This window comes from Rhinoderma darwinii, chromosome 3 (assembly GCF_050947455.1).
Source record: "Rhinoderma darwinii isolate aRhiDar2 chromosome 3, aRhiDar2.hap1, whole genome shotgun sequence".
NCBI classification, from domain to species: domain Eukaryota; kingdom Metazoa; phylum Chordata; class Amphibia; order Anura; family Rhinodermatidae; genus Rhinoderma; species Rhinoderma darwinii.
The window spans coordinates 388,943,779-388,971,036 of record NC_134689.1 but is presented as its reverse complement, the minus strand read 5'-3'; the positions used below and the strand labels follow the sequence as shown (position 1 = coordinate 388,971,036).

At 40.7% G+C, this 27,258-nt stretch overlaps 20 non-coding genes across 20 annotated transcripts; all 20 read right to left on the bottom strand.

Moving 5' to 3' along the window:
* Positions 1 to 338: 338 nt before the first annotated feature.
* TRNAR-ACG (transfer RNA arginine (anticodon ACG)) lies at positions 339 to 411 on the bottom strand. Its single transcript has one exon. It is a non-coding gene; the product is annotated as a tRNA-Arg (tRNA).
* Positions 412 to 1,440: 1,029 nt separating this feature from the next.
* Positions 1,441 to 1,513, bottom strand: TRNAR-ACG (transfer RNA arginine (anticodon ACG)). The gene has a single exon. It is a non-coding gene; the product is annotated as a tRNA-Arg (tRNA).
* A 552-nt stretch (positions 1,514 to 2,065) lies between these two features.
* TRNAR-ACG (transfer RNA arginine (anticodon ACG)) lies at positions 2,066 to 2,138 on the bottom strand. The gene has a single exon. It is a non-coding gene; the product is annotated as a tRNA-Arg (tRNA).
* A 466-nt stretch (positions 2,139 to 2,604) lies between these two features.
* On the bottom strand, positions 2,605 to 2,677 carry TRNAH-AUG (transfer RNA histidin (anticodon AUG)). The gene has a single exon. It is a non-coding gene; the product is annotated as a tRNA-His (tRNA).
* A 1,651-nt stretch (positions 2,678 to 4,328) lies between these two features.
* TRNAR-ACG (transfer RNA arginine (anticodon ACG)) lies at positions 4,329 to 4,401 on the bottom strand. Its single transcript has one exon. It is a non-coding gene; the product is annotated as a tRNA-Arg (tRNA).
* Positions 4,402 to 6,677: 2,276 nt separating this feature from the next.
* TRNAR-ACG (transfer RNA arginine (anticodon ACG)) lies at positions 6,678 to 6,750 on the bottom strand. The gene has a single exon. It is a non-coding gene; the product is annotated as a tRNA-Arg (tRNA).
* A 2,904-nt stretch (positions 6,751 to 9,654) lies between these two features.
* On the bottom strand, positions 9,655 to 9,727 carry TRNAR-ACG (transfer RNA arginine (anticodon ACG)). Its single transcript has one exon. It is a non-coding gene; the product is annotated as a tRNA-Arg (tRNA).
* A 552-nt stretch (positions 9,728 to 10,279) lies between these two features.
* On the bottom strand, positions 10,280 to 10,352 carry TRNAR-ACG (transfer RNA arginine (anticodon ACG)). Its single transcript has one exon. It is a non-coding gene; the product is annotated as a tRNA-Arg (tRNA).
* Positions 10,353 to 11,380: 1,028 nt separating this feature from the next.
* TRNAR-ACG (transfer RNA arginine (anticodon ACG)) lies at positions 11,381 to 11,453 on the bottom strand. Its single transcript has one exon. It is a non-coding gene; the product is annotated as a tRNA-Arg (tRNA).
* A 1,016-nt stretch (positions 11,454 to 12,469) lies between these two features.
* TRNAR-ACG (transfer RNA arginine (anticodon ACG)) lies at positions 12,470 to 12,542 on the bottom strand. Its single transcript has one exon. It is a non-coding gene; the product is annotated as a tRNA-Arg (tRNA).
* Positions 12,543 to 13,020: 478 nt separating this feature from the next.
* Positions 13,021 to 13,093, bottom strand: TRNAR-ACG (transfer RNA arginine (anticodon ACG)). Its single transcript has one exon. It is a non-coding gene; the product is annotated as a tRNA-Arg (tRNA).
* A 478-nt stretch (positions 13,094 to 13,571) lies between these two features.
* Positions 13,572 to 13,644, bottom strand: TRNAR-ACG (transfer RNA arginine (anticodon ACG)). Its single transcript has one exon. It is a non-coding gene; the product is annotated as a tRNA-Arg (tRNA).
* A 478-nt stretch (positions 13,645 to 14,122) lies between these two features.
* Positions 14,123 to 14,195, bottom strand: TRNAR-ACG (transfer RNA arginine (anticodon ACG)). Its single transcript has one exon. It is a non-coding gene; the product is annotated as a tRNA-Arg (tRNA).
* Positions 14,196 to 15,200: 1,005 nt separating this feature from the next.
* On the bottom strand, positions 15,201 to 15,273 carry TRNAR-ACG (transfer RNA arginine (anticodon ACG)). The gene has a single exon. It is a non-coding gene; the product is annotated as a tRNA-Arg (tRNA).
* A 1,029-nt stretch (positions 15,274 to 16,302) lies between these two features.
* Positions 16,303 to 16,375, bottom strand: TRNAR-ACG (transfer RNA arginine (anticodon ACG)). Its single transcript has one exon. It is a non-coding gene; the product is annotated as a tRNA-Arg (tRNA).
* A 175-nt stretch (positions 16,376 to 16,550) lies between these two features.
* On the bottom strand, positions 16,551 to 16,623 carry TRNAR-ACG (transfer RNA arginine (anticodon ACG)). Its single transcript has one exon. It is a non-coding gene; the product is annotated as a tRNA-Arg (tRNA).
* A 451-nt stretch (positions 16,624 to 17,074) lies between these two features.
* Positions 17,075 to 17,147, bottom strand: TRNAR-ACG (transfer RNA arginine (anticodon ACG)). The gene has a single exon. It is a non-coding gene; the product is annotated as a tRNA-Arg (tRNA).
* A 5,880-nt stretch (positions 17,148 to 23,027) lies between these two features.
* On the bottom strand, positions 23,028 to 23,100 carry TRNAR-ACG (transfer RNA arginine (anticodon ACG)). The gene has a single exon. It is a non-coding gene; the product is annotated as a tRNA-Arg (tRNA).
* Positions 23,101 to 24,129: 1,029 nt separating this feature from the next.
* On the bottom strand, positions 24,130 to 24,202 carry TRNAR-ACG (transfer RNA arginine (anticodon ACG)). Its single transcript has one exon. It is a non-coding gene; the product is annotated as a tRNA-Arg (tRNA).
* A 2,628-nt stretch (positions 24,203 to 26,830) lies between these two features.
* TRNAH-AUG (transfer RNA histidin (anticodon AUG)) lies at positions 26,831 to 26,903 on the bottom strand. The gene has a single exon. It is a non-coding gene; the product is annotated as a tRNA-His (tRNA).
* Positions 26,904 to 27,258: the final 355 nt, after the last annotated feature.

Here is a 27,258-nt window from a genome sequence, read left to right as displayed (position 1 = left end):
CTGGAAATCATGTGAGGCAAATCAAATGGAAACCAGCTAATAACGAAATATTTTCATGTGATTGAGAACTCTTGTGAAGTTTTTACTTTTTTCCACAACACATTTTCGGAACAGGCTAAATCACATATTTCCAGATTTTTGCCATCTAGAACAAAGAGAACAAGCCGTAGATAAAATGTGTTGTGTATTTCCTGAAAATCCATGAATATTCTTAAACCTTGGGTAAATATCATTAAAAATAAGTAAGCAAAGGGTTACTGCCGTGACCCGGATTCGGACCGGGGTTGCTGCGGCCACAACGCAGAGTACTAACCACTATACGATCACGGCAACATGTACGAGCCAGGTAGGAGTCGAACCTACAATCTTCTGATTCGTAGTCAGACGCGTTGTCCATTGCGCCACTGGCCCAGATGCAACGCGAATTGTTGCTTATGCATCACATTTCTGGATCACCTCAAAACTTACACAAGGATCCGATTGCCATAAGTTCCTTTCATGTATTGCAAAGCAAGTCGGAACCAGATAGAGGGGAAATATTTTCATGGAATCCGGAAATCATGTGAGGCAAATCAAATGAAAACCAGCTAATAACGAAATATTTTCATGTGATTGAGAACTCTTGTGAAGTTTTTACTTTTTTCCACAACACATTTTCGGAACAGGCTAAATCACATATTTCCAGATTTTTGCCAACTAGAACAAAGAGAACAAGCCGTAGATAAAATGTGTTGTGTATTTCCTGAAAATCCATGAATATTCTTAAACCTTGGGTAAATATCATTAAAAATTAGTAAGCAAAGGGTTACTGCTGTGACCCGGATTCGGAACGGGGTTGCTGCGACCACAACGCAGAGTACTAACCACTATACGATCACGGCAACATGTACGAGCCAGGTAGGAGTCGAACCTACAATCTTCTGATTCGTAGTCAGATGCGTTGTCCATTGCGCCACTGGCCAAGATGCAACGAGTATTGTTGCTTATGCATCACATTTCTGGATCACCTCAAAACTTACACAAGGATCCGATTGCCATAAGTTCCTTTCATGTATTGCAAAGCAAGTCGGAACCAGATAGAGGGGAAATATTTTCATGGAATCCGGAAATCATGTGAGGCAAATCAAATGGAAACCAGCTAATAACGAAATATTTTCATGTGATTGAGAACTCTTGTGAAGTTTTTACTTTTTTCCACAACACATTTTCGGAACAGGCTAAATCACATATTTCCAGATTTTTGCCATCTAGAACAAAGAGAACAAGCCGTAGATAAAATGTGTTGTGTATTTCCTGAAAATCCATGAATATTCTTAAACCTTGGGTAAATATCATTAAAAATAAGTAAGCAAAGGGTTACTGCCGTGACCCGGATTCGGACCGGGGTTGCTGCGGCCACAACGCAGAGTACTAACCACTATACGATCATGGCAACATGTACGAGCCAGGTAGGAGTCGAACCTACAATCTTCTGATTCGTAGTCAGACGCGTTGTCCATTGCGCCACTGGCCCAGATGCAACGAGGATTGTTGCTTATGCATCACATTTCTGGATCACCTCAAAACTTACACAAGGATCCGATTGCCATAAGTTCCTTTCATGTATGCTTATGCATCACATTTCTGGATCACCTCAAAACTTACACAAGGATCCGATTGCCATAAGTTCCTTTCATGTATTGCAAAGCAAGTCGGAACCAGATAGAGGGGAAATATTTTCATGGAATCCGGAAATCATGTGAGGCAAATCAAATGGAAACCAGCTAATAACGAAATATTTTCATGTGATTGAGAACTCTTGTGAAGTTTTTACTTTTTTCCACAACACATTTTCGGAACAGGCTAAATCACATATTTCCAGATTTTTGCCATCTAGAACAAAGAGAACAAGCCGTAGATAAAATGTGTTGTGTATTTCCTGAAAATCCATGAATATTCTTAAACCTTGGGTAAATATCATTAAAAATAAGTAAGCAAAGGGTTACTGCCGTGACCCGGATTCGGACCGGGGTTGCTGCGGCCACAACGCAGAGTACTAACCACTATACGATCACGGCAACATGTACGAGCCAGGTAGGAGTCGAACCTACAATCTTCTGATTCGTAGTCAGACGCGTTGTCCATTGCGCCACTGGCCCAGATGCAACGAGGATTGTTGCTTATGCATCACATTTCTGGATCACCTCAAAACTTACACAAGGATCCGATTGCCATAAGTTCCTTTCATGTATTGCAAAGCAAGTCGGAACCACATAGAGGGGAAATATTTTCATGGAATCCGGAAATCATGTGAGGCAAATCACATGGAAACCAGCTAATAACGAAATATTTTCATGTGATTGAGAACTCTTGTGAAGTTTTTACTTTTTTCCACAACACATTTTCGGAACAGGCTAAATCACATATTTCCAGATTTTTGCCATCTAGAACAAAGAGAACAAGCCGTAGATAAAATGTGTTGTGTATTTCCTGAAAATCCATGAATATTCTTAAACCTTGGGTAAATATCATTAAAAATAAGTAAGCAAAGGGTTATTGCCGTGACCCGGATTGCTGCGGCCACAACGCAGAGTACTAACCACTATACGATCACGGCAACATGTACGAGCCAGGTAGGAGTCGAACCTACAAACTTCTGATTCATAGTCAGACGCGCTGTCCATTGCGCCACTGGCCCAGATGCAACGAGGATTGTTGCTTATGCATCACATTTCTGGATCACCTCAAAACTTACACAAGGATCCGATTGCCATAAGTTCCTTTCATGTATTGCAAAGCAAGTCGGAACCAGATAGAGGGGAAATATTTTCATGGAATCCGGAAATCATGTGAGGCAAATCAAATGGAAACCAGCTAATAACGAAATATTTTCATGTGATTGAGAACTCTTGTGAAGTTTTTACTTTTTTCCACAACACATTTTCGGAACAGGCTAAATCACATATTTCCAGATTTTTGCCATCTAGAACAAAGAGAACAAGCCGTAGATAAAATGTGTTGTGTATTTCCTGAAAATCCATGAATATTCTTAAACCTTGGGTAAATATCATTAAAATTAAGTAAGCAAAGGGTTACTGCCGTGACCCGGATTCGGACCGGGGTTGCTGCGGCCACAACGCAGAGTACTAACCACTATATCACGGCAACATGTACGAGCCAGGTAGGAGTCGAACCTACAAACTTCTGATTCGTAGTCAGAGGCGTTGTCCATTGCGCCACTGGCCCAGATGCAACGAGGATTGTTGCTTATGCATCACATTTCTGGATCACCTCAAAACTTACACAAGGATCCGATTGCCATAAGTTCCTTTCATGTATGCTTATGCATCACATTTCTGGATCACCTCAAAACTTACACAAGGATCCGATTGCCATAAGTTCCTTTCATGCATTGCAAAGCAAGTCGGAACCAGATAGAGGGGAAATATTTTCATGGAATCCGGAAATCATGTGAGGCAAATCAAATGGAAACCAGCTAATAACGAAATATTTTCATGTGATTGAGAACTCTTGTGAAGTTTTTACTTTTTTCCACAACACATTTTCGGAACAGGCTAAATCACATATTTCCAGATTTTTGCCATCTAGAACAAAGAGAACAAGCCGTAGATAAAATGTGTTGTGTATTTCCTGAAAATCCATGAATATTCTTAAACCTTGGGTAAATATCATTAAAAATAAGTAAGCAAAGGGTGACTGCCGTGACCCGGATTCGGACCGGGGTTGCTGCGGCCACAACGCAGAGTACTAACCACTATACGATCACGGCAACATGTACGAGCCAGGTAGGAGTCAAACCTACAATCTTCTGATTCGTAGTTAGACGCGTTGTCCATTGCGCCTCTGGCCCAGATGCAACGAGTATTGTTGCTTATGCATCACATTTCTGGATCACCTCAAAACTTACACAAGGATCCGATTGCCATAAGTTCCTTTCATGTATTGCAAAGCAAGTCGGAACCAGATAGAGGGGAAATATTTTCATGGAATCCGGAAATCATGTGAGGCAAATCAAATGGAAACCAGCTAATAACGAAATATTTTCATGTCATTGAGAACTCTTGTGAAGTTTTTACTTTTTTCCACAACACATTTTCGGAACAGGCTAAATCACATATTTCCAGATTTTTGCCATCTAGAACAAAGAGAACAAGCCGTAGATAAAATGTGTTGTGTATTTCCTGAAAATCCATGAATATTCTTAAACCTTGGGTAAATATCATTAAAAATAAGTAAGCAAAGGGTGACTGCCGTGACCCGGATTCGGACCGGGGTTGCTGCGGCCACAACGCAGAGTACTAACCACTATACGATCACGGCAACATGTACGAGCCAGGTAGGAGTCGAACCTACAAACTTCTGATTCGTAGTCAGACGCGCTGTCCATTGCGCCACTGGCCCAGATGCAACGAGGATTGTTGCTTATGCATCACATTTCTGGATCACCTCAAAACTTACACAAGGATCCGATTGCCATAAGTTCCTTTCATGTATTGCAAAGCAAGTCGGAACCAGATAGAGGGGAAATATTTTCATGGAATCCGGAAATCATGTGAGGCAAATCAAATGGAAACCAGCTAATAACGAAATATTTTCATGTGATTGAGAACTCTTGTGAAGTTTTTACTTTTTTCCACAACACATTTTCGGAACAGGCTAAATCACATATTTCCAGATTTTTGCCATCTAGAACAAAGAGAACAAGCCGTAGATAAAATGTGTTGTGTATTTCCTGAAAATCCATGAATATTCTTAAACCTTGGGTAAATATCATTAAAATTAAGTAAGCAAAGGGTTACTGCCGTGACCCGAATTCGGACCGGGGTTGCTGCGGCCACAACGCAGAGTACTAACCACTATATCACGGCAACATGTACGAGCCAGGTAGGAGTCGAACCTACAAACTTCTGATCCGTAGTCAGAGGCGTTGTCCATTGCGCCACTGGCCCAGATGCAACGAGGATTGTTGCTTATGCATCACATTTCTGGATCACCTCAAAACTTACACAAGGATCCGATTGCCATAAGTTCCTTTCATGTATGCTTATGCATCACATTTCTGGATCACCTCAAAACTTACACAAGGATCCGATTGCCATAAGTTCCTTTCATGTATTGCAAAGCAAGTCGGAACCAGATAGAGGGGAAATATTTTCATGGAATCCGGAAATCATGTGAGGCAAATCAAATGGAAACCAGCTAATAACGAAATATTTTCATGTGATTGAGAACTCTTGTGAAGTTTTTACTTTTTTCCACAACACATTTTCGGAACAGGCTAAATCACATATTTCCAGATTTTTGCCATCTAGAACAAAGAGAACAAGCCGTAGATAAAATGTGTTGTGTATTTCCTGAAAATCCATGAATATTCTTAAACCTTGGGTAAATATCATTAAAAATAAGTAAGCAAAGGGTTACTGCCGTGACCCGGATTCGGACCGGGGTTGCTGCGGCCACAACGCAGAGTACTAACCACTATACGATCACGGCAACATGTACGAGCCAGGTAGGAGTCTAACCTACAATCTTCTGATTCGTAGTCAGACGCGTTGTCCATTGCGCCACTGGCCCAGATGCAACGAGGATTGTTGCTTATGCATCACATTTCTGGATCACCTCAAAACTTACACAAGGATCCGATTGCCATAAGTTCCTTTCATGTATGCTTATGCATCACATTTCTGGATCACCTCAAAACTTACACAAGGATCCGATTGCCATAAGTTCCTTTCATGTATTGCAAAGCAAGTCGGAACCAGATAGAGGGGAAATATTTTCATGGAATCTGGAAATCATGTGAGGCAAATCAAATGGAAACCAGCTAATAACTAAATATTTTCATGTGATTGAGAACTCTTGTGAAGTTTTTACTTTTTTCCACAACACATTTTCGGAACAGGCTAAATCACATATTTCCAGATTTTTGCCATCTAGAACAAAGAGAACAAGCCGTAGATAAAATGTGTTGTGTATTTCCTGAAAATCCATGAATATTCTTAAACCTTGGGTAAATATCATTAAAAATAAGTAAGCAAAGGGTTACTGCCGTGACCCGGATTCGGACCGGGGTTGCTGCGGCCACAACGCAGAGTACTAACCACTATACGATCACGGCAACATGTACGAGCCAGGTAGGAGTCGAACCTCCAAACTTCTGATTCGTAATCAGACGCGCTGTCCATTGCGCCACTGGCCCAGATGCAACGAGGATTGTTGCTTATGCATCACATTTCTGGATCACCTCAAAACTTACACAAGGATCCGATTGCCATAAGTTCCTTTCATGTATTGCAAAGCAAGTCGGAACCAGATAGAGGGGAAATATTTTCATGGAATCCGGAAATCATGTGAGGCAAATCAAATGGAAACCAGCTAATAACGAAATATTTTCATGTGATTGAGAACTCTTGTGAAGTTTTTACTTTTTTCCACAACACATTTTCGGAACAGGCTAAATCACATATTTCCAGATTTTTGCCATCTAGAACAAAGAGAACAAGCCGTAGATAAAATGTGTTGTGTATTTCCTGAAAATCCATGAATATTCTTAAACCTTGGGTAAATATCATTAAAATTAAGTAAGCAAAGGGTTACTGCCGTGACCCGGATTCGGACCGGGGTTGCTGCGGCCACAACGCAGAGTACTAACCACTATACGATCACGGCAACATGTACGAGCCAGGTAGGAGTCGAACCTACAATCTTCTGATTCGTAGTCAGACGCGTTGTCCATTGCGCCACTGGCCCAGATGCAACGCGTGTTGTTGCTTATGCATCACATTTCTGGATCACCTCAAAACTTACACAAGGATCCGATTGCCATAAGTTCCTTTCATGTATTGCAAAGCAAGTCGGAACCAGATAGAGGGGAAATATTTTCATGGAATCCGGAAATCATGTGAGGCAAATCAAATGGAAACCAGCTAATAACGAAATATTTTCATGTGATTGAGAACTCTTGTGAAGTTTTTACTTTTTTCCACAACACATTTTCGGAACAGGCTAAATCACATATTTCCAGATTTTTGCCATCTAGAACAAAGAGAACAAGCCGTAGATAAAATGTGTTGTGTATTTCCTGAAAATCCATGAATATTCTTAAACCTTGGGTAAATATCATTAAAAATAAGTAAGCAAAGGGTTACTGCCGTGACCCGGATTCGGACCGGGGTTGCTGCGGCCACAACGCAGAGTACTAACCACTATACGATCACGGCAACATGTACGAGCCAGGTAGGAGTCGAACCTACAATCTTCTGATTCGTAGTCAGATGCGTTGTCCATTGCGCCACTGGCCCAGATGCAACGAGGATTGTTGCTTATGCATCACATTTCTGGATCACCTCAAAACTTACACAAGGATCCGATTGCCATAAGTTCCTTTCATGTATGCTTATGCATCACATTTCTGGATCACCTCAAAACTTACACAAGGATCCGATTGCCATAAGTTCCTTTCATGTATTGCAAAGCAAGTCGGAACCAGATAGAGGGGAAATATTTTCATGGAATCCGGAAATCATGTGAGGCAAATCAAATGGAAACCAGCTAATAACGAAATATTTTCATGTGATTGAGAACTCTTGTGAAGTTTTTACTTTTTTCCACAACACATTTTCGGAACAGGCTGAATCACATATTTCCAGATTTTTGCCATCTAGAACAAAGAGAACAAGCCGTAGATAAAATGTGTTGTGTATTTCCTGAAAATCCATGAATATTCTTAAACCTTGGGTAAATATCATTAAAAATAAGTAAGCAAAGGGTTACTGCCGTGACCCGGATTCGGACCGGGGTTGCTGCGGCCACAACGCAGAGTACTAACCACTATACGATCACGGCAACATGTACGAACCAGGTAGGAGTCGAACCTACAATCTTCTGATTCGTAGTCAGACGCGTTGTCCATTGCGCCACTGGCCCAGATGCAACGAGGATTGTTGCTTATGCATCACATTTCTGGATCACCTCAAAACTTACACAAGGATCCGATTGCCATAAGTTCCTTTCATGTATGCTTATGCATCACATTTCTGGATCACCTCAAAACTTACACAAGGATCCGATTGCCATAAGTTCCTTTCATGTATTGCAAAGCAAGTCGGAACCAGATAGAGGGGAAATATTTTCATGGAATCTGGAAATCATGTGAGGCAAATCAAATGGAAACCAGCTAATAACTAAATATTTTCATGTGATTGAGAACTCTTGTGAAGTTTTTACTTTTTTCCACAACACATTTTCGGAACAGGCTAAATCACATATTTCCAGATTTTTGCCATCTAGAACAAAGAGAACAAGCCGTAGATAAAATGTGTTGTGTATTTCCTGAAAATCCATGAATATTCTTAAACCTTGGGTAAATATCATTAAAAATAAGTAAGCAAAGGGTTACTGCCGTGACCCGGATTCGGACCGGGGTTGCTGCGGCCACAACGCAGAGTACTAACCACTATACGATCACGGCAACATGTACGAGCCAGGAAGGAGTCGAACCTACAATCTTCTGATTCGTAGTCAGACGCGTTGTCCATTGCGCTACTGGCCCAGAAGCAACGAGTATTGTTGCTTATGCATCACATTTCTGGATCACCTCAAAACTTACACAAGGATCCGATTGCCATAAGTTCCTTTCATGTATTGCAAAGCAAGTCGGAACCAGATAGAGGGGAAATATTTTCATGGAATCCGGAAATCATGTGAGGCAAATCAAATGGAAACCAGCTAATAACGAAATATTTTCATGTGATTGAGAACTCTTGTGAAGTTTTTACTTTTTTCCACAACACATTTTCGGAACAGGCTAAATCACATATTTCCAGATTTTTGCCATCTAGAACAAAGAGAATAAGCCGTAGATAAAATGTGTTGTGTATTTCCTGAAAATCCATGAATATTCTTAAACCTTGGGTAAATATCATTAAAAATAAGTAAGCAAAGGGTTACTGCCGTGACCCGGATTCGGACCGGGGTTGCTGCGGCCACAACGCAGAGTACTAACCACTATACGATCACGGCAACATGTACGAGCCAGGTAGGAGTCGAACCTACAATCTTCTGATTCGTAGTCAGATGCGTTGTCCATTGCGCCACTGGCCCAGATGCAACGAGGATTGTTGCTTATGCATCACATTTCTGGATCACCTCAAAACTTACACAAGGATCCGATTGCCATAAGTTCCTTTCATGTATGCTTATGCATCACATTTCTGGATCACCTCAAAACTTACACAAGGATCTGATTGCCATAAGTTCCTTTCATGTATTGCAAAGCAAGTCGGAACCAGATAGAGGGGAAATATTTTCATGGAATCCGGAAATCATGTGAGACAAATCAAATGGAAACCAGCTAATAACGAAATATTTTCATGTGATTGAGAACTCTTGTGAAGTTTTTACTTTTTTCCACAACACATTTTCGGAACAGGCTAAATCACATATTTCCAGATTTTTGCCATCTAGAACAAAGAGAACAAGCCGTAGATAAAATGTGTTGTGTATTTCCTGAAAATCCATGAATATTCTTAAACCTTGGGTAAATATCATTAAAAATAAGTAAGCAAAGGGTTACTGCCGTGACCCGGATTCGGACCGGGGTTGCTGCGGCCACAACGCAGAGTACTAACCACTATACGATCACGGCAACATGTACGAGCCAGGTAGGAGTCGAACCTACAATCTTCTGATTCGTAGTCAGACGCGTTGTCCATTGCGCCACTGGCCCAGATGCAACGAGGATTGTTGCTTATGCATCACATTTCTGGATCACCTCAAAACTTACACAAGGATCCGATTGCCATAAGTTCCTTTCATGTATGCTTATGCATCACATTTCTGGATCACCTCAAAACTTACACAAGGATCCGATTGCCATAAGTTCCTTTCATGTATTGCAAAGCAAGTCGGAACCAGATAGAGGGGAAATATTTTCATGGAATCTGGAAATCATGTGAGGCAAATCAAATGGAAACCAGCTAATAACTAAATATTTTCATGTGATTGAGAACTCTTGTGAAGTTTTTACTTTTTTCCACAACACATTTTCGGAACAGGCTAAATCACATATTTCCAGATTTTTGCCATCTAGAACAAAGAGAACAAGCCGTAGATAAAATGTGTTGTGTATTTCCTGAAAATCCATGAATATTCTTAAACCTTGGGTAAATATCATTAAAAATAAGTAAGCAAAGGGTTACTGCCGTGACCCGGATTCGGACCGGGGTTGCTGCGGCCACAACGCAGAGTACTAACCACTATACGATCACGGCAACATGTACGAGCCAGGTAGGAGTCGAACCTACAATCTTCTGATTCGTAGTCAGACGCGTTGTCCATTGCGCTACTGGCCCAGAAGCAACGAGTATTGTTGCTTATGCATCACATTTCTGGATCACCTCAAAACTTACACAAGGATCCGATTGCCATAAGTTCCTTTCATGTATTGCAAAGCAAGTCGGAACCAGATAGAGGGGAAATATTTTCATGGAATCCGGAAATCATGTGAGGCAAATCAAATGGAAACCAGCTAATAACGAAATATTTTCATGTGATTGAGAACTCTTGTGAAGTTTTTACTTTTTTCCACAACACATTTTCGGAACAGGCTAAATCACATATTTCCAGATTTTTGCCATCTAGAACAAAGAGAATAAGCCGTAGATAAAATGTGTTGTGTATTTCCTGAAAATCCATGAATATTCTTAAACCTTGGGTAAATATCATTAAAAATAAGTAAGCAAAGGGTTACTGCCGTGACCCGGATTCGGACCGGGGTTGCTGGACCACAACGCAGAGTACTAACCACTATACGATCACGGCAACATGTACGAGCCAGGTAGGAGTCGAACCTACAATCTTCTGATTCGTAGTCAGACGTGTTGTCCATTGCGCTACTGGCCCAGATGCAACGAGTATTGTTGCTTATGCATCACATTTCTGGATCACCTCAAAACTTACACAAGGATCCGATTGCCATAAGTTCCTTTCATGTATTGCAAAGCAAGTCGGAACCAGATAGAGGGGAAATATTTTCATGGAATCCGGAAATCATGTGAGACAAATCAAATGGAAACCAGCTAATAACGAAATATTTTCATGTGATTGAGAACTCTTGTGAAGTTTTTACTTTTTTCCACAACACATTTTCGGAACAGGCTAAATCACATATTTCCAGATTTTTGCCATCTAGAACAAAGAGAACAAGCCGTAGATAAAATGTGTTGTGTATTTCCTGAAAATCCATGAATATTCTTAAACCTTGGGTAAATATCATTAAAAATAAGTAAGCAAAGGGTTACTGCCGTGACCCGGATTCGGACCGGGGTTGCTGCGGCCACAACGCAGAGTACTAACCACTATACGATCACGGCAACATGTACGAGCCAGGTAGGAGTCGAACCTACAATCTTCTGATTCGTAGTCAGACGCGTTGTCCATTGCGCTACTGGCCCAGAAGCAACGAGTATTGTTGCTTATGCATCACATTTCTGGATCACCTCAAAACTTACACAAGGATCCGATTGCCATAAGTTCCTTTCATGTATTGCAAAGCAAGTCGGAACCAGATAGAGGGGAAATATTTTCATGGAATCCGGAAATCATGTGAGACAAATCAAATGGAAACCAGCTAATAACGAAATATTTTCATGTGATTGAGAACTCTTGTGAAGTTTTTACTTTTTTCCACAACACATTTTCGGAACAGGCTAAATCACATATTTCCAGATTTTTGCCATCTAGAACAAAGAGAACAAGCCGTAGATAAAATGTGTTGTGTATTTCCTGAAAATCCATGAATATTCTTAAACCTTGGGTAAATATCATTAAAATTAAGTAAGCAAAGGGTTACTGCCGTGACCCGGATTCGGACCGGGGTTGCTGCGGCCACAACGCAGAGTACTAACCACTATACGATCACGGCAACATGTACGAGCCAGGTACAATCTTCTGATTCGTAGTCAGACGCGTTGTCCATTGCGCTACTGGCCCAGAAGCAACGAGTATTGTTGCTTATGCATCACATTTCTGGATCACCTCAAAACTTACACAAGGATCCGATTGCCATAAGTTCCTTTCATGTATTGCAAAGCAAGTCGGAACCAGATAGAGGGGAAATATTTTCATGGAATCCGGAAATCATGTGAGACAAATCAAATGGAAACCAGCTAATAACGAAATATTTTCATGTGATTGAGAACTCTTGTGAAGTTTTTACTTTTTTCCACAACACATTTTCGGAACAGGCTAAATCACATATTTCCAGATTTTTGCCATCTAGAACAAAGAGAACAAGCCGTAGATAAAATGTGTTGTGTATTTCCTGAAAATCCATGAATATTCTTAAACCTTGGGTAAATATCATTAAAAATAAGTAAGCAAAGGGTTACTGCCGTGACCCGGATTCGGACCGGGGTTGCTGTGGCCACAACGCAGAGTACTAACCACTATACGATCACGGCAACATGTACGAGCCAGGTAGGAGTCGAACCTACAATCTTCTGATTCGTAGTCAGACGCGTTGTCCATTGCGCTACTGGCCCAGAAGCAACGAGTATCGTTGCTTATGCATCACATTTCTGGATCACCTCAAAACTTACACAAGGATCCGATTGCCATAAGTTCCTTTCATGTATTGCAAAGCAAGTCGGAACCAGATAGAGGGGAAATATTTTCATGGAATCCGGAAATCATGTGAGACAAATCAAATGGAAACCAGCTAATAACGAAATATTTTCATGTGATTGAGAACTCTTGTGAAGTTTTTACTTTTTTCCACAACACATTTTCGGAACAGGCTAAATCACATATTTCCAGATTTTTGCCATCTAGAACAAAGAGAACAAGCCGTAGATAAAATGTGTTGTGTATTTCCTGAAAATCCATGAATATTCTTAAACCTTGGGTAAATATCATTAAAAATAAGCAAGCAAAGGGTTACTGCCGTGACCCGGATTCGGACCGGGGTTGCTGCGGCCACAACGCAGAGTACTAACCACTATACGATCACGGCAACATGTACGAGCCAGGTAGGAGTCGAACCTACAATCTTCTGATTCGTAGTCAGACGCGTTGTCCATTGCGCTACTGGCCCAGAAGCAACGAGTATTGTTGCTTATGCATCACATTTCTGGATCACCTCAAAACTTACACAAGGATCCGATTGCCATAAGTTCCTTTCATGTATTGCAAAGCAAGTCGGAACCAGATAGAGGGGAAATATTTTCAAGGAATCCGGAAATCATGTGAGACAAATCAAATGGAAACCAGCTAATAACGAAATATTTTCATGTGATTGAGAACTCTTGTGAAGTTTTTACTTTTTTCCACAACACATTTTCGGAACAGGCTAAATCACATATTTCCAGATTTTTGCCATCTAGAACAAAGAGAACAAGCCGTAGATAAAATGTGTTGTGTATTTCCTGAAAATCCATGAATATTCTTAAACCTTGGGTAAATATCATTAAAAATAAGTAAGCAAAGGGTTACTGCCGTGACCCGGATTCGGACCGGGGTTGCTGCGGCCACAACGCAGGGTACTAACCACTATACGATCACGGCAACATGTACGAGCCAGGTAGGAGTCGAACCTACAATCTTCTGATTCGTAGTCAGACGCGTTGTCCATTGCGCTACTGGCCCAAAAGCAACGAGTATTGTTGCTTATGCATCACATTTCTGGATCACCTCAAAACTTACACAAGGATCCGATTGCCATAAGTTCCTTTCATGTATTGCAAAGCAAGTCGGAACCAGATAGAGGGGAAATATTTTCATGGAATCCGGAAATCATGTGAGACAAATCAAATGGAAACCAGCTAATAACAAAATATTTTCATGTGATTGAGAACTCTTGTGAAGTTTTTACTTTTTTCCACAACACATTTTCGGAACAGGCTAAATCACATATTTCCAGATTTTTGCCATCTAGAACAAAGAGAACAAGCCGTAGATAAAATGTGTTGTGTATTTCCTGAAAATCCATGAATATTCTTAAACCTTGGGTAAATATCATTAAAAATAAGTAAGCAAAGGGTTACTGCCGTGACCCGGATTCGGACCGGGGTTGCTGCGGCCACAACGCAGAGTACTAACCACTATACGATCACGGCAACATGTACGAGCCAGGTAGGAGTCGAACCTACAATCTTCTGATTCGTAGTCAGACGCGTTGTCCATTGCGCTACTGGCCCAGAAGCAACGAGTATTGTTGCTTATGCATCACATTTCTGGATCACCTCAAAACTTACACAAGGATCCGATTGCCATAAGTTCCTTTCATGTATTGCAAAGCAAGTCGGAACCAGATAGAGGGGAAATATTTTCATGGAATCCGGAAATCATGTGAGACAAATCAAATGGAAACCAGCTAATAACGAAATATTTTCATGTGATTGAGAACTCTTGTGAAGTTTTTACTTTTTTCCACAACACATTTTCGGAACAGGCTAAATCACATATTTCCAGATTTTTGCCATCTAGAACAAAGAGAACAAGCCGTAGATAAAATGTGTTGTGTATTTCCTGAAAATCCATGAATATTCTTAAACCTTGGGTAAATATCATTAAAATTAAGTAAGCAAAGGGTTACTGCCGTGACCCGGATTCGGACCGGGGTTGCTGCGGCCACAACGCAGAGTACTAACCACTATACGATCACGGCAACATGTACGAGCCAGGTACAATCTTCTGATTCGTAGTCAGACGCGTTGTCCATTGCGCTACTGGCCCAGAAGCAACGAGTATTGTTGCTTATGCATCACATTTCTGGATCACCTCAAAACTTACACAAGGATCCGATTGCCATAAGTTCCTTTCATGTATTGCAAAGCAAGTCGGAACCAGATAGAGGGGAAATATTTTCATGGAATCCGGAAATCAGGTGAGACAAATCAAATGGAAACCAGCTAATAACGAAATATTTTCATGTGATTGAGAACTCTTGTGAAGTTTTTACTTTTTTCCACAACACATTTTCGGAACAGGCTAAATCACATATTTCCAGATTTTTGCCATCTAGAACAAAGAGAACAAGCCGTAGATAAAATGTGTTGTGTATTTCCTGAAAATCCATGAATATTCTTAAACCTTGGGTAAATATCATTAAAAATAAGTAATCAAAGGGTTACTGCCGTGACCCGGATTCGGACCGGGGTTGCTGCGGCCACAACGCAGAGTACTAACCACGGCAACATGTACGAGCCAGGTAGGAGTCGAACCTACAATCTTCTGATTCGTAGTCAGACGCGTTGTCCATTGCGCTACTGGCCCAGAAGCAACGAGTATTGTTGCTTATGCATCACATTTCTGGATCACCTCAAAACTTACACAAGGATCCGATTGCCATAAGTTCCTTTCATGTATTGCAAAGCAAGTCGGAACCAGATAGAGGGGAAATATTTTCATGGAATCCGGAAATCATGTGAGACAAATCAAATGGAAACCAGCTAATAACGAAATATTTTCATGTGATTGAGAACTCTTGTGAAGTTTTTACTTTTTTCCACAACACATTTTCGGAACAGGCTAAATCACATATTTCCAGATTTTTGCCATCTAGAACAAAGAGAACAAGCCGTAGATAAAATGTGTTGTGTATTTCCTGAAAATCCATGAATATTCTTAAACCTTGGGTAAATATCATTAAAAATAAGTAAGCAAAGGGTTACTGCCGTGACCCGGATTCGGACCGGGGTTGCTGCGGCCACAACGCAGAGTACTAACCACTATACGATCACGGCAACATGTACGAGCCAGGTAGGAGTCGAACCTACAATCTTCTGATTCGTAGTCAGACGCGTTGTCCATTGCACCACTGGCCCAGATGCAATGAAGATTGTTGCTTATGCATCACATTTCTGGATCACCTCAAAACTTACACAAGGATCCGATTGCCATAAGTTCCTTTCATGTATTGCAAAGCAAGTCGGAACCAGATAGAGGGGAAATATTTTCATGGAATCCGGAAATCATGTGAGGCAAATCAAATGGAAACCAGCTAATAACGAAATATTTTCATGTGATTGAGAACTCTTGTGAAGTTTTTACTTTTTTCCACAACACATTTTCGGAACAGGCTAAATCACATATTTCCAGATTTTTGCCATCTAGAACAAAGAGAACAAGCCGTAGATAAAATGTGTTGTGTATTTCCTGAAAATCCATGAATATTCTTAAACCTTGGGTAAATATCATTAAAAATAAGTAAGCAAAGGGTTACTGCCGTGACCCGGATTCGGACCGGGGTTGCTGCGGCCACAACGCAGAGTACTAACCACTATACGATCACGGCAACATGTACGAGCCAGGTAGGAGTCGAACCTACAATCTTCTGATTCGTAGTCAGACGCGTTGTCCATTGCGCTACTGGCCCAGAAGCAACGAGTATTGTTGTGTATTTCCTGAAAATCCATGAATATTCTTAAACCTTGGGTAAATATCATTAAAAATAAGTAATCAAAGGGTTACTGCCGTGACCCGGATTCGGACCGGGGTTGCTGCGGCCACAATGCAGAGTACTAACCACTATACGATCACGGCAACATGTACGAGCCAGGTAGGAGTCGAACCTACAATCTTCTGATTCGTAGTCAGACGCGTTGTCCATTGCGCTACTGGCCCAGAAGCAACGAGTATTGTTGCTTATGCATCACATTTCTGGATCACCTCAAAACTTCCACAAGGATCCGATTGCCATAAGTTCCTTTCATGTATTGCAAAGCAAGTCGGAACCAGATAGAGGGGAAATATTTTCATGGAATCTGGAAATCATGTGAGGCAAATCAAATGGAAACCAGCTAATAACGAAATATTTTCATGTGATTGAGAACTCTTGTGAAGTTTTTACTTTTTTCCACAACACATTTTCGGAACAGGCTAAATCACATATTTCCAGATTTTTGCCATCTAGAACAAAGAGAACAAGCCGTAGATAAAATGTGTTGTGTATTTCCTGAAAATCAATGAATATTCTTAAACCTTGGGTAAATATCATTAAAAATAAGTAAGTAAAGGGTTACTGCTGCTGCCACAACGCAGAGTACTAACCACTATACGATCACGGCAACATGTACGAGCCAGGTAGGAGTCGAACCTACAATCTTCTGATTCGTAGTCAGACGCGTTGTCCATTGCGCCACTGGCCCAGATGCAACGAGGATTGTTGCTTATGCATCACATTTCTGGATCACCTCAAAACTTACACAAGGATCCGATTGCCATAAGTTCCTTTCATGTATTGCAAAGCAAGTCGGAACCAGATAGAGGGGAAATATTTTCATGGAATCCGGAAATCATGTGAGGCAAATCAAATGGAAACCATCTAATAACGAAATATTTTCATGTGATTGAGAACTCTTGTGAAGTTTTTACTTTTTTCCACAACACATTTTCGGAACAGGCTAAATCACATATTTCCAGATTTTTGCCATCTAGAACAAAGAGAACAAGCCGTAGATAAAATGTGTTGTGTATTTCCTGAAAATCCATGAATATTCTTAAACCTTGGGTAAATATCATTAAAAATAAGTAAGCAAAGGGTTACTGCCGTGACCCGGATTCGGACCGGGGTTGCTGCGGCCACAACGCAGAGTACTAACCACTATACGATCACGGCAACATGTACGAGCCAGGTAGGAGTCGAACCTACAAACTTCTGATTCGTAGTCAGACGCGTTGTCCATTGCGCCACTGGCCCAGATGCAACGAGGATTGTTGCTTATGCATCACATTTCTGGATCACCTCAAAACTTACACAAGGATCCGATTGCCATAAGTTCCTTTCATGTATTGCAAAGCAAGTCGGAACCAGATAGAGGGGAAATATTTTCATGGAATCCGGAAATCATGTGAGGCAAATCAAATGGAAACCAGCTAATAACGAAATATTTTCATGTGATTGAGAACTCTTGTGAAGTTTTTACTTTTTTCCACAACACATTTTCGGAACAGGCTAAATCACATATTTCCAGATTTTTGCCATCTAGAACAAAGAGAACAAGCCGTAGATAAAATGTGTTGTGTATTTCCTGAAAATCCATGAATATTCTTAAACCTTGGGTAAATATCATTAAAAATAACTAAGCAAATGGTTACTGCCGTGACCCAGATTCGGACCGGGGTTGCTGCGGCCACAACGCAGAGTACTAACCACTATACGATCACGGCAACATGTACGAGCCAGGTTGGAGTCAAACCTACAATCTTCTGATTCGTAGTCAGACGCGTTGTCCATTGCGCCTCTGGCCCAGATGCAACAAGGATTGTTGCTTATGCATCACATTTCTGGATCACCTCAAAACTTACACAAGGATCCGATTGCCATAAGTTCCTTTCATGTATTGCAAAGCAAGTCGGAACCAGATAGAGGGGAAATATTTTCATGGAATCCGGAAATCATGTGAGGCAAATCAAATGGAAACCAGCTAATAACGAAATATTTTCATGTGATTGAGAACTCTTGTGAAGTTTTTACTTTTTTCCGCAACACATTTTCGGAACAGGCTAAATCACATATTTCCAGATTTTTGCCATCTAGAACAAAGAGAACAAGCCGTAGATAAAATGTGTTGTGTATTTCCTGAAAATCCATGAATATTCTTAAACCTTGGGTAAATATCATTAAAAATAAGAAAGCAAAGGGTTACTGCCGTGACCCGGATTCGGACCGGGGTTGCTGCGGCCACAACGCAGAGTACTAACCACTATACGATCACGGCAACATGTACGAGCCAGGTAGGAGTCGAACCTACAATCTTCTGATTCGTAGTCAGACGCGTTGTCCATTGCACCACTGGCCCAGATGCAACGCGGATTGTTGCTTATGCATCGCATTTCTGGATCACCTCAAAACTTACACAAGGATCCGATTGCCATAAGTTCCTTTCATGTATTGCAAAGCAAGTCGGAACCAGATAGAGGGGAAATATTTTCATGGAATCCGGAAATCATGTGAGGCAAATAAAATGGAAACCAGCTAATAACGAAATATTTTCATGTGATTGAGAACTCTTGTGAAGTTTTTACTTTTTTCCACAACACATTTTCGGAACAGGCTAAATCACATATTTCCAGATTTTTGCCATCTAGAACAAAGAGAACAAGCCGTAGATAAAATGTGTTGTGTATTTCCTGAAAATCCATGAATATTCTTAAACCTTGGGTAAATATCATTAAAAATAAGTAAGCAAAGGGTTACTGCTGTGGGCACAACGCAGGGTACTAACCACTATACGATCACGGCAACATGTACGAGCCAGGTAAGAGTCGAACCTACAATCTTCGGATTCTTAGTCAGACGCGTTGTCCATTGCGCCACTGGCCCAGATGCAACAAGGATTGTTGCTTATGCATCACATTTCTGGATCACCTCAAAACTTACACAAGGATCCGATTGCCATAAGTTCCTTTCATGTATTGCAAAGCAAGTCGGAACCAGATAGAGGGGAAATATTTTCATGGAATCCGGAAATCATGTGAGGCAAATAAAATGGAAACCAGCTAATAACGAAATATTTTCATGTGATTGAGAACTCTTGTGAAGTTTTTACTTTTTTCCGCAACACATTTTCGGAACAGGCTAAATCACATATTTCCAGATTTTTGCCATCTAGAACAAAGAGAACAAGCCGTAGATAAAATGTGTTGTGTATTTCCTGAAAATCCATGAATATTCTTAAACCTTGGGTAAATATGATTAAAAATAAGAAAGCAAAGGGTTACTGCCGTGACCCGGATTCGGACCGGGGTTGCTGCGGCCACAACGCAGAGTACTAACCACTATACGATCACAGCAACATGTACGAGCCAGGTAGGAGTCAAACCTACAATCTTCTGATTCGTAGTCAGACGCGTTGTCCATTGCGCCACTGGCCCAGATGCAACGCGGATTGTTGCTTATGCATCACATTTCTGGATCACCTCAAAACTTACACAAGGATCCGATTGCCATAAGTTCCTTTCATGTATTGCAAAGCAAGTCGGAACCAGATAGAGGGGAAATATTTTCATGGAATCCGGAAATCATGTGAGGCAAATCAAATGGAAACCAGCTAATAACGAAATATTTTCATGTGATTGAGAACTCTTGTGAAGTTTTTACTTTTTTCCACAACACATTTTCGGAACAGGCTAAATCACATATTTCCAGATTTTTGCCATCTAGAACAAAGAGAACAAGCCGTAGATAAAATGTGTTGTGTATTTCCTGAAAATCCATGAATATTCTTAAACCTTGGGTAAATATCATTAAAAATAACTAAGCAAATGGTTACTGCCGTGACCCAGATTCGGACCGGGGTTGCTGCGGCCACAACGCAGAGTACTAACCACTATACGATCACGGCAACATGTACGAGCCAGGTTGGAGTCAAACCTACAATCTTCTGATTCGTAGTCAGACGCGTTGTCCATTGCGCCTCTGGCCCAGATGCAACAAGGATTGTTGCTTATGCATCACATTTCTGGATCACCTCAAAACTTACACAAGGATCCGATTGCCATAAGTTCCTTTCATGTATTGCAAAGCAAGTCGGAACCAGATAGAGGGGAAATATTTTCATGGAATCCGGAAATCATGTGAGGCAAATCAAATGGAAACCAGCTAATAACGAAATATTTTCATGTGATTGAGAACTCTTGTGAAGTTTTTACTTTTTTCCGCAACACATTTTCGGAACAGGCTAAATCACATATTTCCAGATTTTTGCCATCTAGAACAAAGAGAACAAGCCGTAGATAAAATGTGTTGTGTATTTCCTGAAAATCCATGAATATTCTTAAACCTTGGGTAAATATCATTAAAAATAAGAAAGCAAAGGGTTACTGCCGTGACCCGGATTCGGACCGGGGTTGCTGCGGCCACAACGCAGAGTACTAACCACTATACGATCACGGCAACATGTACGAGCCAGGTAGGAGTCGAACCTACAATCTTCTGATTCGTAGTCAGACGCGTTGTCCATTGCACCACTGGCCCAGATGCAACGCGGATTGTTGCTTATGCATCGCATTTCTGGATCACCTCAAAACTTACACAAGGATCCGATTGCCATAAGTTCCTTTCATGTATTGCAAAGCAAGTCGGAACCAGATAGAGGGGAAATATTTTCATGGAATCCGGAAATCATGTGAGGCAAATAAAATGGAAACCAGCTAATAACGAAATATTTTCATGTGATTGAGAACTCTTGTGAAGTTTTTACTTTTTTCCACAACACATTTTCGGAACAGGCTAAATCACATATTTCCAGATTTTTGCCATCTAGAACAAAGAGAACAAGCCGTAGATAAAATGTGTTGTGTATTTCCTGAAAATCCATGAATATTCTTAAACCTTGGGTAAATATCATTAAAAATAAGTAAGCAAAGGGTTACTGCTGTGGGCACAACGCAGGGTACTAACCACTATACGATCACGGCAACATGTACGAGCCAGGTAAGAGTCGAACCTACAATCTTCGGATTCTTAGTCAGACGCGTTGTCCATTGCGCCACTGGCCCAGATGCAACAAGGATTGTTGCTTATGCATCACATTTCTGGATCACCTCAAAACTTACACAAGGATCCGATTGCCATAAGTTCCTTTCATGTATTGCAAAGCAAGTCGGAACCAGATAGAGGGGAAATATTTTCATGGAATCCGGAAATCATGTGAGGCAAATAAAATGGAAACCAGCTAATAACGAAATATTTTCATGTGATTGAGAACTCTTGTGAAGTTTTTACTTTTTTCCGCAACACATTTTCGGAACAGGCTAAATCACATATTTCCAGATTTTTGCCATCTAGAACAAAGAGAACAAGCCGTAGATAAAATGTGTTGTGTATTTCCTGAAAATCCATGAATATTCTTAAACCTTGGGTAAATATCATTAAAAATAAGAAAGCAAAGGGTTACTGCCGTGACCCGGATTCGGACCGGGGTTGCTGCGGCCACAACGCAGAGTACTAACCACTATACGATCACAGCAACATGTACGAGCCAGGTAGGAGTCAAACCTACAATCTTCTGATTCGTAGTCAGACGCGTTGTCCATTGCGCCACTGGCCCAGATGCAACGCGGATTGTTGCTTATGCATCACATTTCTGGATCACCTCAAAACTTACACAAGGATCCGATTGCCATAAGTTCCTTTCATGTATTGCAAAGCAAGTCGGAACCAGATAGAGGGGAAATATTTTCATGGAATCTGGAAATCATGTGAGGCAAATCAAATGGAAACCAGCTAATAACTAAATATTTTCATGTGATTGAGAACTCTTGTGAAGTTTTTACTTTTTTCCACAACACATTTTCGGAACAGGCTAAATCACATATTTCCAGATTTTTGCCATCTAGAACAAAGAGAACAAGCCGTAGATAAAATGTGTTGTGTATTTCCTGAAAATCCATGAATATTCTTAAACCTTGGGTAAATATCATTAAAAATAAGTAAGCAAAGGGTTACTGCTGTGGGCACAACGCAGGGTACTAACCACTATACGATCACGGCAACATGTACGAGCCAGGTAAGAGTCGAATCTACAATCTTCTGATTCGTAGTCAGACGCGTTGTCCATTGCGCCACTGGCCCAGATGCAACAAGGATTGTTGCTTATGCATCACATTTCTGGATCACCTCAAAACTTACACAAGGATCCGATTGCCATAAGTTCCTTTCATGTATTGCAAAGCAAGTCGGAACCAGATAGAGGGGAAATATTTTCATGGAATCCGGAAATCATGTGAGGCAAATCAAATGGAAACCAGCTAATAACGAAATATTTTCATGTGATTGAGAACTCTTGTGAAGTTTTTACTTTTTTCCACAACACATTTTCGGAACAGGCTAAATCACATATTTCCAGATTTTTGCCATCTAGAACAAAGAGAACAAGCCGTAGATAAAATGTGTTGTGTATTTCCTGAAAATCAATGAATATTCTTAAACCTTGGGTAAATATCATTAAAAATAAGTAAGTAAAGGGTTACTGCTGCTGCCACAACGCAGAGTACTAACCACTATACGATCACGGCAACATGTACGAGCCAGGTAGGAGTCGAACCTACAATCTTCTGATTCGTAGTCAGACGCGTTGTCCATTGCGCCACTGGCCCAGATGCAACGCGGATTGTTGCTTATGCATCACATTTCTGGATCACCTCAAAACTTACACAAGGATCCGATTGCCATAAGTTCCTTTCATGTATTGCAAAGCAAGTCGGAACCAGATAGAGGGGAAATATTTTCATGGAATCCGGAAATCATGTGAGGCAAATCAAATGGAAACCAGCTAATAACGAAATATTTTCATGTGATTGAGAACTCTTGTGAAGTTTTTACTTTTTTCCACAACACATTTTCGGAACAGGCTAAATCACATATTTCCAGATTTTTGCCATCTAGAACAAAGAGAACAAGCCGTAGATAAAATGTGTTGTGTATTTCCTGAAAATCCATGAATATTCTTAAACCTTGGGTAAATATCATTAAAAATAACTAAGCAAATGGTTACTGCCGTGACCCAGATTCGGACCGGGGTTGCTGCGGCCACAACGCAGAGTACTAACCACTATACGATCACGGCAACATGTACGAGCCAGGTTGGAGTCAAACCTACAATCTTCTGATTCGTAGTCAGACGCGTTGTCCATTGCGCCTCTGGCCCAGATGCAACAAGGATTGTTGCTTATGCATCACATTTCTGGATCACCTCAAAACTTACACAAGGATCCGATTGCCATAAGTTCCTTTCATGTATTGCAAAGCAAGTCGGAAAAAGATAGAGGGGAAATATTTTCATGGAATCCGGAAATCATGTGAGGCAAATAAAATGGAAACCAGCTAATAACGAAATATTTTCATGTGATTGAGAACTCTTGTGAAGTTTTTACTTTTTTCCGCAACACATTTTCGGAACAGGCTAAATCACATATTTCCAGATTTTTGCCATCTAGAACAAAGAGAACAAGCCGTAGATAAAATGTGTTGTGTATTTCCTGAAAATCCATGAATATTCTTAAACCTTGGGTAAATATCATTAAAAATAAGAAAGCAAAGGGTTACTGCCGTGACCCGGATTCGGACCGGGGTTGCTGCGGCCACAACGCAGAGTACTAACCACTATACGATCACGGCAACATGTACGAGCCAGGTAGGAGTCGAACCTACAATCTTCTGATTCGTAGTCAGACGCGTTGTCCATTGCGCCACTGGCCCAGATGCAACGCGGATTGTTGCTTATGCATCGCATTTCTGGATCACCTCAAAACTTACACAAGGATCCGATTGCCATAAGTTCCTTTCATGTATTGCAAAGCAAGTCGGAACCAGATAGAGGGGAAATATTTTCATGGAATCCGGAAATCATGTGAGGCAAATAAAATGGAAACCAGCTAATAACGAAATATTTTCATGTGATTGAGAACTCTTGTGAAGTTTTTACTTTTTTCCACAACACATTTTCGGAACAGGCTAAATCACATATTTCCAGATTTTTGCCATCTAGAACAAAGAGAACAAGCCGTAGATAAAATGTGTTGTGTATTTCCTGAAAATCCATGAATATTCTTAAACCTTGGGTAAATATCATTAAAAATAAGTAAGCAAAGGGTTACTGCTGTGGGCACAACGCAGGGTACTAACCACTATACGATCACAGCAACATGTACGAGCCAGGTAAGAGTCGAACCTACAATCTTCGGATTCTTAGTCAGACGCGTTGTCCATTGCGCCACTGGCCCAGATGCAACAAGGATTGTTGCTTATGCATCACATTTCTGGATCACCTCAAAACTTACACAAGGATCCGATTGCCATAAGTTCCTTTCATGTATTGCAAAGCAAGTCGGAACCAGATAGAGGGGAAATATTTTCATGGAATCCGGAAATCATATGAGGCAAATAAAATGGAAACCAGCTAATAACGAAATATTTTCATGTGATTGAGAACTCTTGTGAAGTTTTTACTTTTTTCCGCAACACATTTTCGGAACAGGCTAAATCACATATTTCCAGATTTTTGCCATCTAGAACAAAGAGAACAAGCCGTAGATAAAATGTGTTGTGTATTTCCTGAAAATCCATGAATATTCTTAAACCTTGGGTAAATATCATTAAAAATAAGAAAGCAAAGGGTTACTGCCGTGACCCGGATTCGGACCGGGGTTGCTGCGGCCACAACGCAGAGTACTAACCACTATACGATCACAGCAACATGTACGAGCCAGGTAGGGGTCGAACCTACAATCTTCTGATTCGTAGTCAGACGCGTTGTCCATTGCCCCACTGGCCCAGATGCAACGCGGATTGTTGCTTATGCATCACATTTCTGGATCACCTCAAAACTTACACAAGGATCCGATTGCCATAAGTTCCTTTCATGTATTGCAAAGCAAGTCGGAACCAGATAGAGGGGAAATATTTTCATGGAATCTGGAAATCATGTGAGGCAAATCAAATGGAAACCAGCTAATAACTAAATATTTTCATGTGATTGAGAACTCTTGTGAAGTTTTTACTTTTTTCCACAACACATTTTCGGAACAGGCTAAATCACATATTTCCAGATTTTTGCCATCTAGAACAAAGAGAACAAGCCGTAGATAAAATGTGTTGTGTATTTCCTGAAAATCCATGAATATTCTTAAACCTTGGGTAAATATCATTAAAAATAAGTAAGCAAAGGGTTACTGCTGTGGGCACAACGCAGGGTACTAACCACTATACGATCACGGCAACATGTACGAGCCAGGTAAGAGTCGAATCTACAATCTTCTGATTCGTAGTCAGACGCGTTGTCCATTGCGCCACTGGCCCAGATGCAACAAGGATTGTTGCTTATGCATCACATTTCTGGATCACCTCAAAACTTACACAAGGATCCGATTGCCATAAGTTCCTTTCATGTATTGCAAAGCAAGTCGGAACCAGATAGAGGGGAAATATTTTCATGGAATCCGGAAATCATGTGAGGCAAATAAAATGGAAACCAGCTAATAACGAAATATTTTCATGTGATTGAGAACTCTTGTGAAGTTTTTACTTTTTTCCGCAACACATTTTCGGAACAGGCTAAATCACATATTTCCAGATTTTTGCCATCTAGAACAAAGAGAACAAGCCGTAGATAAAATGTGTTGTGTATTTCCTGAAAATCCATGAATATTCTTAAACCTTGGGTAAATATCATTAAAAATAAGAAAGCAAAGGGTTACTGCCGTGACCCAGATTCGGACCGGGGTTGCTGCGGCCACAACGCAGAGTACTAACCACTATACGATCACGGCAACATGTACGAGCCAAGTAGGAGTCGAACCTACAATCTTCTGATTCGTAGTCAGACGCGTTGTCCATTGCGCCACTGGCCCAGATGCAACGCGCATTGTTGCTTATGCATCGCATTTCTGGATCACCTCAAAACTTACACAAGGATCCGATTGCCATAAGTTCCTTTCATGTATTGCAAAGCAAGTCGGAACCAGATAGAGGGGAAATATTTTCATGGAATCCGGAAATCATGTGAGGCAAATAAAATGGAAACCAGCTAATAACGAAATATTTTCATGTGATTGAGAACTCTTGTGAAGTTTTTACTTTTTTCCACAACACATTTTCGGAACAGGCTAAATCACATATTTCCAGATATTTGCCATCTAGAACAAAGAGAACAAGCCGTAGATAAAATGTGTTGTGTATTTCCTGAAAATCCATGAATATTCTTAAACCTTGGGTAAATATCATTAAAAATAAGTAAGCAAAGGGTTACTGCCGTGACCCGGATTCGGACCGGGGTTGCTGCGTCCACAACGCAGAGTACTAACCACTATACGATCACGGCAACATGTACGAGCCAGGTAGGAGTCGAAACTACAATCTTCTGATTCATAGTCAGACGCGTTGTCCATTGCGCCACTGGCCCAGAAGCAAAGAGTATTGTTGCTTATGCATCACATTTCTGGATCACCTCAAAACTTACACAAGGATCCGATTGCCATAAGTTCCTTTCATGTATTGCAAAGCAAGTCGGAACCAGATAGAGGGGAAATATTTTCATGGAATCTGGAAATCATGTGAGGCAAATCAAATGGAAACCAGCTAATAACGAAATATTTTCATGTGATTGAGAACTCTTGTGAAGTTTTTACTTTTTTCCACAACACATTTTCGGAACAGGCTAAATCACATATTTCCAGATTTTTGCCATCTAGAACAAAGAGAACAAGCCGTAGATAAAATGTGTTGTGTATTTCCTGAAAATCCATGAATATTCTTAA